Raw genomic sequence first — 8,353 nt, 5'->3', positions numbered from 1 at the left:
GGGGGGGGGGGGCGTGGGTTAGACAAGCGTCGTGGGTGGGTTAGAAATAGGTTTGATTATTAATGAGGTATTAATCCCTCTCTCTCCCTCACACACACACACACACAGAGCAGTATTCTCCACAGGTGCAGGGAAAGCTGAGGGTTTCATGGTCAAAAAACAACAGCCTGAGGTTGTTAACAGGTGTGTGTGTGTGTGTGTGTGTGTGTACCTTTGTGCACCCCATCTTCCCCACCAGGAGCTGCAGCTGTGTGCCGAGTGGCGGTGAGAGCGTATGTGTGTGTTAATGCGTGTGTGTTGGGAAGGCATGGGGCATTGGGCACTGGAGGGGGGATGGGGCTGCCTTGGGATAACGTTATCCCTGCTGTGTGTGTGTGTGTGTGTGTGTGTGTGTGTGTGTGTATCCTTGGGACGGGCCCACTGTGGCTGGATCACCACACAACGCCACGAGTATGGTTGCCAAGGTAACCCCATCAGCCCAAGCAACCGTGGCAACTGGTAGCTAAGTAACAGAAGCCCAGGAACAAAATGGAGGGGAGGTAGATAGTTACCTCTGAAGGGGTGAAATTGTGTGTGTGTTTGGGGGAAGGGAGGCGTGTTATTAAACTTGGGAATTGTCCTTGAAATTACAGCATAACTGGTAACAATACCATTTTTAATTTTTAATTTTTGGGGTTTTTTTGTCCAAAGCGATGTACAAATGGGGTACAAGCCAAGCCACAGCAGGTTCGAGGGGAAGCCCTCGACAGCAAGTGCCTCAACATTCGGTTCCTTGTTCTACCTGACACTACGCTGCATGAAGTAACACAGAAGGGTATCGAAAATAGAGAGAGATAGGCAGGGCTGGGCGATGTGGCCCAAAATGTTATCCCAATAAAAAATTTCATATAGGTGGATATTGATAATTATCCCGATAAATATCAAGTCATTATTTCTTTCAAGTTTAAAGGCTGATTTCTGCTCCTGAGTCAAAGTCAAAGAAACCAGACAGATTCTTTATAGTCAGAACGTGATAAACACATGCAAAACAGTGGATCACTTAACAAATCTGAGGTAGAACATTTATTAACAATTATGATAAAATCTTTTTTCAACAAATATGCATGAGTAAAATTAAGTAAAATCTTTTTTCAGTCCTTTTTCCTGAAAAGAAAAATGAAGTGCTAATTAGTTTGTGATTCAAATTAATTAAATCAAACATTTATTGAACATTTGTTAAATTGTTATTGAGGAAAATTACATTGCGATAATTATCATTATTGTTTTATTGCCCAGCCCTACTACAGTGTGGTCCCATTATGAAGGGCCCTTTTAAAAATTCTTATTTCTGGGGGCCACATTATTCAGTTTTATGAGTGTTGTCCGAAATACCAGCTAATTATAAAAACCGGTTGTTTTGAAAAGGTTGAAACCTATTCTGTTCATAATTTTAAAAAGATTATTTGTTATTCTTTATACTTCTTGCCATTATTGTTGCATCATTCTTCATTGATGTCCACTAAGTAATAGGCAAACAACACAAGGTTTACAGTTCAATGCAATCTTTTCTTTTTTACAATCAACTATGACTGCAGTAAATTTGTTCCCACATATGCACAAAATGTGCCGAAACCGCTTACATTTACCCAATTCCAACTTCTCATCTTCAAATTTAAAGAAACACTTATAGATTGTTGTGTGAAATTCTAGACTCTTACATGAAACATGAAATACGCTTATTTGACAAGCAGATTATTTTTTTTTTTCATAAAATTAAACTGTAGGATGTTAACAAATCTGCATAAAAATGTCTTCATTAACAGGGCAAGGATAATTGAAAGTGCATGTTCTGATGTGCAAGGAAAGTAGTAAGTAATTAAAAAAATAAATAACTAAGGGTAATCTTAAGTAGGTGATTATTTGACTACATAAAATATCTCAATACACTGAGTTACTATCACTTACTTAAGACCAGATGAGTAAGAGGCAGCAGCATTAAGTTTCAAACAAGTGAACGCACTTAGCAACGGCCAGGAAAGAACAACACCAACACAGCAGTGCAGTAAAACAGATGAGCTGAAAAACTATTAGTGAAAAGCTGTCCTCTATACTAGGAGGCTGATGAGGAAATGAGGAACAGTTATACAGACAGATATATCCTGTGTTCTCCAGAGAAGGGAAACTCACTGAAGGCAACTTTACTTCCAGAATACAAAAAGAGAATAGCATTCAATCTGCCTGAATTTGCAATTCCACTAACCTATCTTAATTTGATTTTAGGAAAATGGGGTTCTCCTGTTTCTGCTGCATACAGCATCCATCTTGGACTGCTTTTGTACAACGCCATTTAGTTCTCTCTCTTTGTGCATCTATATCCACAAATAATTTAGGTGGGAGCCCCTTTTCTCCAGGGCTGAGGCAGCGCTGGAGTGTGTCGGGCCCAGATAACAACTTCTCTGTCTGGTCTGGCCAACAGCTGGGTGGCCCTCTTGGTCCTTTAGAGAGGCGGTTTTCTCACAGTTTTAGGCAGGAAGACATTAATTACCATCGGCAGAAAGAGAGAGAAACCACTTTCTCAGTAAATCCACATGAGGAAGAACCAAATGAGTCGAGAGAAGGCTACGCTTATCAACAAAACACACACATACCACACACTTCCCACAGCCTCCATGAACTTGACATTGCTATTTCCTTCCTCTGTACAGGCAGATGCTGTTCCTCTCCTTTACAGCAGAGGGGGGTCTAAATCACACACCTCCAACTACTAAGGAAAATTCGGATGCTGGTATTCTGTCGGCATAGGTATTAATCTGTGATTTGAAGTACTGATCATGTACTACTAACCCACCCGCAATTAACCTGGAATTAACATACTGCATGATTGTTAATAAAATCACTAATGTCACTCCATCCCTCCCCTCATGGACCACATGCTTCCTAGAGTGCTGCATGTTTTACATTAAATTTAACATTTAACATTATCAAAATTAAAGTACAAAACATCATCTACATACCAGACAGTTGCAGGTCAGGACATCCATAAATATTTTGCAGGGGTTAACATCATTTTGGCCATTTGTGTAGTATATTTGCTCAGGGGTTGCAGTCATTGGAGTCCATTCGTTTTTACCTAAGTCAAATGTCACATGACATCACCTAAGAAAACCAATGTCTATATGGTTTATAATATTCAATCAGACCTTCTATTGCCCAGGTCTGACATGTTTAACTTGCAGGAATGTCCTTATAAACAAGGTACATGGTAGATTTATTTGTCACATTACACACAACAAATTGTAAAGTGAAATTGAGTTTGTAACTCACTTCTGCTTCGTAGCAGACAATATACATTAATACAAAAGCAATTATTAAAATGGTAAACGAAATGAAATAAACTATATTCAACACACCTGCAAGCATCAAAATCAAGTTTTACTTGCTAAAGCTAATATTATTCTTTCACAAAAGCGCCACACAATGACACGTGTCTGCAAAATAGTACATTTTAGCCAGCAGTTAGTTGTGTTATGCTAACATTAGCTATGTTTTTAAAATAATGCTAGCTTAGCTAATATTTGCTATCAGTGTTCCTCTAAATCTTCATTTAACTTATAAGCTTGTAGAATCGCCCAAGCCAAAACTGTTCAACTAACTGGCTACTATGTGAATATTTGTATGAACTATTCTATATGTATAAATTATAACTTTCCTATAATCTGTTTACTGAACTTCGTTGAGGTAACGTCAGCTAACGTTACCTGCCAATGCGCAAGCGGCCCAGCAAGCAATAGCCGTCATTTCACCGTCTGGGTTTACTTTAGACCTGATTTAGTCCGGCTATGAGTAACCCACTTCTAGGCGCAATAACTTTACATGTGGTTACGTGACGTTTTTGCCAAAATAACTTGCAAGGTGTATGATATTCCATCATGTAAGCAAGGTCTACAGTGATTACAAGTTATTTTGTTTCATTTCATTCACATGTTTTACGCGCAGCCTGTGCATAGACACAATTTAGCTCGTAGACAGACCGGCTATTTGTAGCCCACTGTTAGTCAAAATGGTCAAAAATTTTTATGGCAGCACGTGAGATGGTTGATATCCCATTATTTTTGCAACATCAATAATATCTACAAGATATTAAGAGTCATTAAATTGACATGGTCTATCTGTAGCCTCGATTTAGCTCTTATTTGGACTACGTGTAGTCTGCTTTTAGCCTACCCGGTGAAATAGAGGCAATCAGTGGTATAATATCAACGGCTTACATGTAGTTTTCACCCATGCAGCTGTTGAGGTGCGTGATAAAATTTCATCAAATGCAAGTAAACGTAAAAAATGCCATTAATATTTTCAACCGCTACATGGCAGCTGTAGCCCTACTGAGACATGACTGTTGGCAACGCGAGACTTGAAAGTAGTAGACATCAGACATCAGAGTTGCCAGATCTCGCGATAAACATACGAGGGACACGTTACGACGACTTCGGCCTTTCAGCGAGCAACGGGCGACAGTTTACTGCAAACACTGGAAGCGAAAAGGCATATACTTTGGTCTTGTAAGTATCTGTGTCTTTGTTTGACATACCTTCATTATTTATCTACATTAATTGTTAACGTGTAGGAACCGTGACATTTCAGCGGGAAGTGTAGAGTAAGGCAAGTTATGGTTAGCTTAACATGCTGCATGCAAGTGTAACTTAACGTTACTCCATGATACCCACGGGTTTCCACGTGCCCTTAAAAACTCTTACATTATATAATGTGTCCTGTTCAAGTATCTTTATATTTTCCATAGAGATAAATGGGTCAGTAATAAATAAGGGCTTTTAAATTAAAAAGAAATTTTTTTTTATAAATGACTTAAAACAGTGAATATACTCACTTATAATGTTTACTTGTATTCATATTCTTACATATTCAACAGTTATTGATTCCCATTTAGATGTAGCAACCCATTTATTTTCTCATTATTTATGTTTTTATCACTACATGTTGTTAAAATTGTTTGTATTTTCATATAAACTGTTTTGTATTTATAATAATATTTTATCAATAATTCCTTTATATTTTCATCATGTTGTATTATCTTAAGTTGTCTATATTGTAATCCTTTTTCTTAATAAAATCTTTATTTAATTTGTTTGTACAGATTACCATTTATGAGAACCTGTTATGTTTGAGTAAAAAAAATCCTTTAGCCACTATTCTGTTGTCATAGATATGTAGTCATTCAAAAGCTGTGTATTTGGTCTATTTATGGGCTATGGTTAGACGTCTACCAAACTTTCACTGACATCCAAATTCAGCCCTGTTTTAGCCTAGACGTCTTATTTTAACAATTTTTCACTAGATGTATATGTTGCAGTATTCAATGTATGTGCCAATTACGAGATGATGAGCTTCAATGTATCATACAGTACCATACAAATCATTTCCCATCTCTGGGAGTTTGTTTTAAAACCATGATTTCAGGCAACAAAAGGAATAAATAGCCTAAATCCATTGGCATCAAGACATGAAATAAAAACCACCACACTGAGGTGTAGCCAAGATTTACAAATAATGCCCTGAGGTGACATTACATTTGTTCTTTTAGCTGAAGCTTTTATCCAAAGAAACTTACAATTCCTATACATGTCAGAGGTTGCTCGTGTCTTGCTCAGGGACACAATGGTGGATGTGTTGCAGTGGGATTCAAACCCTCTCTCACACCAAAAGGCATGTGGCATAATAAGTGACATCATTCATCTGCAAATGTGTGTAAAGGCTCTCAGTCATCCAGGTCAGTAGTTATAGGTTATAGGTCATCCGCAAATGTGTTGATGAATCATTCCTCAACCAGAAAGCCTAAATGAATGGAAAGATGAGGGCTCTTTCTAACTCAAGCCAAGCCAACCCCCCCCCCCCCCCCCCCCCCCCCCCCCCCCCCCCCCGAGTGAGACTGAAAGCTGTCATCAAGGAGGCGAAGCGGAGACATCAGCAGAGCCTGGAGCGAGACCTCCACACCAACAACACCAAAGATATGTGGCAGGGAATCAAAAACATCACAGGCTACAATAGGAGGAGCTCCCCCATCATGTGTGAGGCCACATTACCAGATGAACTTAACACCTTTTATGGTCGCTTTTATTTTCTCAACCAAGAGTCAGCTGTAAAGTCTACTCCACCTCCAGAGGACCGGCCACTGTCAGCATCCGCAGCAGATGTGAGGAGAGTCCTGCTGAGAGTGAATATGAGTAAATCATCCTTGGTTTAGTTGATGTTATAACTGACATCTTCAGCATCTCACGGCCTAAGGAGAGGGTTCCCACCAGCTTCAGACAGCCACCATCATCTGCCTACATAAACATTCTGCGGTGTCTCGTCTGAACGACTACCGCCCTGTGGCTCTCTCCCCGATTCTGATGAAGTGCTTTGAGAAACTGGTTCTACAGCAAATAAAGAAGAACAACATCCCAGCCAGCCTGGACCCTCGCCAGTTTGCTGTGGATTTCATCTCAGCATTCAACACAATCTCCCCCATGAAACTGATCGGCAAACTCAAAATCCGGGCTTGACAAACAGACCCCAAACATTTCGTATTTGTGGACAGCTCCTTCCTGTTCACGCTGTACACCAACGACTGCGTCCCCCGACACGGAGAGAGCTCTGTTGTAAAGTTTGTTTACGACACCTTCATCATCGGCCAGGTTTCAAACAACGATGAGACTTCACATCAGGAGGAAATCTTACAACCCTGTTGTAATATGACAAATAAATGTACCATGTGCCTCCTTGTATTCTCTACAAATCAACCGGTCTATTGTCATTCTATTTCTGAGAAGCGGCTCCAGCACAAACAAAACAGATTATTGGTGACATTACGGTAAAAACTCCCTGGTTTATCTCCACTTACAGAGTTTACACCGTTAGTGATGCGCATCCAGATCCTGTCTGAGATTAGAGTCTTGCTCCTCTGGTTTCAAGCTGTGGGAAAAAGACATTCAGGGGCAAAGATAATAAAACCATGTATATCCAACCTGATTTAGGTCGACCGGTGGATTAGAAGTAATGTGTGAACAAAAAGGGAGATACAGAACATGTAAACCAATACAAGGATACACTGTGTATACTCACAGAAATATGAAACTATTAACAATACTAGTGTTGAAGAGAATAAAAGTCAAGTGTGAAGTGAGAAGTTACGCAAAACAACCAAGCAAACATTGATTTGGGGATTTGCAGACATCTGGGTTCTTGTTGGGTTAAAGGAGAGAAGGTTTCTGCAAAGTTTTCTCAGGAACCTGTGTTTTAAAAGACACTAAATGACGCAGGTCCTACTAAACCCAAATTCTAATAAACAATTGTTATAGCCTACATTTTTCAACTATATTCAGCCCAACTTTAACCTAGATGCCTAGATGTCTTTTGATATGCAAACTCCAAAATTAATGCTTACTGTCAAGGTACAGAGAAAGTACGCTTAATTAAAACTTTAACTCGACTTCTCTCCCTCGATTTTAATAATGTCAGGGGAGTCAGAGATTGTGAGTGATAAACACTTTTCTTGCAACAACCTCTTCTGTCATGCTTCCACTGGCTCAGTTCATGAAAAACAACAAAATATGTTACCATAATTATGCAGATGACTTTTTACATAAGCTTATCACCAGAGGACTAGGTAGGTAGGTAAATTTATTTTGTCACAATACAACAGGTTGTAGAGTGAAATTGAGTTTGAAACTCATTTCTTCTATGTAGCAGATATATACTAATAAATTATAAAAATGGTAAACAGAATAAAATATATTCAATAGAGCAGTCCTGAGGATGAATTTGAGTTTATATATAAGAACAAACAAAAAAAATCCCCCTCTCAGCCCTTGCGGGGTGGTATGTGTCATCCTCAAGCCCGGGTCGTCTACCAGAGGCCTGGGAGTTTGAGGGTTCTGTTAGTATCTTAGCTGTTCCTAGGGCTGCACTCTTCTGGACAGAGACCTCTGATGTTTTACCTGGAATCTGCTGTAGCCACTCTCCCCCACAGCCCCCAGTGCTCCGATCACCACTGGCACCACTGTTGCTCTTACTTTCCACATCTTTTCTAGCTGCTCTTTCAGCCCTTGGTGTTTCTCAAGCTTCTCGTGTTCCTTCTTCTTGATGTTGCTGTCTCTTGGGATCGCCGCATCCATCACTGCAGCCTTCTTCTGCTGTTTGTCGATCAACACGATGTCTGGTTGGTTAGCCATCACCAGTTTGTCAGTCTGGATCTTGAAGTCCCGCAGGATCTTAGCTCAGTCATTCTCAACTACCTTAGGAGGTGTCTTCCATTTTGACCTTGGGACTTCCAGCCCATCCTCATGGCAGATGTTCCTGTAAACTATGCCAGCTACCT

General features: G+C 39.8%; 1 protein-coding gene across 1 annotated transcript in view; it reads left to right on the top strand.

Annotated features, from left to right (window-relative positions):
- Window positions 1-4,457: 4,457 nt before the first annotated feature.
- The window catches only part of dnmt3bb.1 (DNA (cytosine-5-)-methyltransferase 3 beta, duplicate b.1), a 100,719-nt gene continuing 96,823 nt past the window's right edge, over window positions 4,458-8,353 (top strand). Inside the window, exon 1 of the mRNA XM_046055310.1 lies at window positions 4,458-4,538. The gene's annotated coding sequence lies outside the window, so the exon portion shown is untranslated. The remainder of the gene's footprint in view (window positions 4,539-8,353) is intronic.

This window comes from Micropterus dolomieu, linkage group LG08 (genome assembly GCF_021292245.1).
Source record: "Micropterus dolomieu isolate WLL.071019.BEF.003 ecotype Adirondacks linkage group LG08, ASM2129224v1, whole genome shotgun sequence".
In the NCBI taxonomy this organism is placed as follows: Eukaryota; Metazoa; Chordata; class Actinopteri; order Centrarchiformes; family Centrarchidae; genus Micropterus; species Micropterus dolomieu.
The sequence above is the reverse complement of the archived record's forward strand: the minus strand, read 5'-3'. Positions and strand labels throughout refer to the sequence as shown.